The sequence below is a fragment of the Chenopodium quinoa genome, unplaced genomic scaffold, assembly GCF_001683475.1.
Source record: "Chenopodium quinoa cultivar QQ74 unplaced genomic scaffold, ASM168347v1, whole genome shotgun sequence".
NCBI lineage: Eukaryota > Viridiplantae > Streptophyta > Magnoliopsida > Caryophyllales > Amaranthaceae > Chenopodium > Chenopodium quinoa.
Window position 1 is genome coordinate 296,403 of NW_018743955.1, and position 3,104 is coordinate 299,506.

Here is a 3,104-nt window from a genome sequence, read left to right on the forward strand (position 1 = left end):
TGCTGCTGCCCGTATTTCCCGAAAAAAAAAATAAAAAAAAATTATTTTAAAAATTTATTTAATCCTAGATATAATTGTTAATTATGAGTTTTGGGATTTGATTTTTGATGTTTGATTATGAGTATTAATTTTCAGATTATGTGTTTAATTAAAAAGCCCCAATTTTTGAAACCCTAGGTTCTTGATTTACAAATTATTGAAGGGTTATGGTGTATAATGGTTTAAACCTTTGATTAAAGTGTTTTAAGGCTTAATTGTAGCAAGTTTTCATTAAAATATAGTGCTGGAATTTTTGGTAGAGCATTAAAAATCAAGTTTCTTTAAGGAATTTTAATTACCCATTAATTGGGATTAAAGTATGATGTTTTAAATATAATTTCAGCTTATTTTAATTAAATTATGAGGGGTTTTATAATAGTATATATCGCTGAAAATTTGTGTAGAAAGGATTTTAATACTCTTCTATGATTTTAAATTGTAGGAGACTTTGAAGTGAGCGATTTCTATTAGTCGTGGCGATTTTAAGATCGTATACAAGGTACGTTCGCGTACTTAGCATAAATTCATTGATGTAGTAGCATGATAATTGTGTTTAATTGATTACAAGTAGTATCATGTTAGATTTGGAATGGAAATTATGATTTGGATGTTATTGGTGATTGGATTATGAAGCATGATTTATTTGTGATGGATTATTGGATGGAAAATTATAGTTTGGAATATTGTTTATGAACCACATATTTATTTGTGGCATGTTAGAGAGCATGTTTAATTAAATTGAATATTTAATTTGGTTTGAAATATTGAAAAGGAATTTTATTATGGTTCATATAATTTTTATTGATGCTATAAGCATGAGGAAAGAGCTATTTAAGTGTCTTTGTACACGAGGAGTAAATTATGTTTTGGCGCCTTAGTGCACTTAAGGTGTTTTTAACACCGAGGGATAGGATTTGTGGCGCTTTATGCATTTAAGGTGTCATTGGCACCGAGGTAGAATTAAAAGGGGTTCAACATTAAATATTATGTATGTGGTCACTAATTATTCAAGAATTAAATTGGTATATTTGATTGTTTGAATAATTATTGTTGATTAAATGATTATGGTTTGAGAGTCATCACCAAGTTTAATAATCTGTAAATAACGTAAAGTGAAAGAGATTACGCACCAAAAGTCTTGGAACGTATATACCTTGAGTATGAACATATGGGGAGAGTTATAGGGTTTTATATTTAACCATAACTTCTACTGGAGTACTGGACGCTATACATTCCTTTTATTATTATTATGCGCAGGAATTTTGCCACCTATGAGTGGTTATTGATGTTGGCACGGTTAGCTCCCGTGTCAGTAACCTCAATTTATTTGGGGGAGGTTAGGGGGAAACCCGTTCGATGCGTAGTCAACATTAAATAAATTATGTAGTATCTAGTGAGGACTTTTATTGAATGTTGTGTGCTTGAAATACAGGTGCAACAAGGTAAGTTGTGTGTTGATAGGAAATTATATGTTAGTGTGTTAATTACGGTTATGTACTCAGCTTTGTGTAAGGAGGGTGTTCCCATCGTAAGGGGATCCTTCGCCTTAGATGCCCATTTTCCCTTTAAAAGCCTAGGAATTTATACTTGCTAAGGTGTAGTAGGATTTGAATTCCTAACTGTTTGGGGGACCTTGAATTAGAATTGATCTTGTCATCATGCTTTTTTATTAGAAACAAGTAGGGAGTCGCCAATGAGTTTTGAGAAAACTCATAAACCTCGTTGATGCCTTTCTTCCATGTGGAGTTTTTGGGGTAATTATCATGAATCGTAAGTTTACCCATGCCCAAATTGGTCTACATAAACCAGAAATGAGTTCGGGAGCGAGGGTACTAAAATAACATTCCTTTTAGGGAGGAATCGCTATTCTAGCCTTAGTGCGGCCTCTAATAGCTCTTTCCTTTTCACAATTTCATTACCAAACAATGTATGCAACATGATACCTAAAACTAAGTTAGTTGATTTTATTTACACGCATTAATCATGTAGGAATTACATTTCAAAATTCGTTATTCTTATTTAATCAATATTTGTGAAAGAACAATAAATAAACAATATTCGCCTTGTCTTAAGTGATAAAACAACAATTAATTATTCAAATTCTAGTCTTGATTAACGAAAGAGTACTATGTGAATTAATTAATTAAAAGTTTATTTAAAGTGTTCAAACAACACTATTTATTCAATTAAAGTTATTTAAACAATAAACGAAAAGTGATTATCTAAGTGCTCAGGAAACTAACCATATTTCTTTTATGTTAAATCCCCGTTTAATGTGTTTATGGAATTTCTTTCTTCTTCGTACCTCCAAGGAATTCAATGGATTCAATTAGGGTTGGAAAGTATTTGGGAAGAGAGAAAAAAAGTAGTATGATAGTAAGAGAAGTTGAGGAGATTAGGGTTTTGAGAATACTAGGGTTTTAATTCTGAATTTTTGGTCCCCGTAATTCTGAACGAAGACCCCTATTTATAGGCGTAGGGATCTAGGTTTAGGGTTTTAGAGTCGCGTCTTCAGGTGGCGCTCGCAACTCTATGAGTCGCGCTAGGTGCCGCGCACATCTCAATGAGTCGCGCGCGCCAGGCGCGCGCAATTGATTGAGTTGCGCTGGTTTGCGGTTTGCCTTATACGAAAACGCGTTTTTAAAACTTCCATAACTTTTGATTGCGGAATTGGATTAAGGCGTGTGAGATATCATTGGAAAGCCCTGAATGTCTAATTTTCAATTCTGTTAAATTTAGGTTAAAATAATTTATGGATCAAAAGTTATGGCCTTTAGAGTGCAAGGGTGTCGGTTTTAGGGCCCGGTTTAGTGTTTTGATCATAACTTCTTCGTTTTGGCTCGGAATTGGGATTATAATATACCGTTAGAAAGCTCTTTGAAAGGGATATTCATATGTATAGGCCTTTCATGGTAATTTGATGTTTGGTTCATCTTTTGGATCAGTTTTTCAACAATGTAGGTTCCATTGGATCCAATCATTACATTTGACGCATTTGGGTCCGTTATTAATCAAGTTTAAACATGTATGAAAATGTTTTAGGCCTAATTAGTAATAGGATAAGG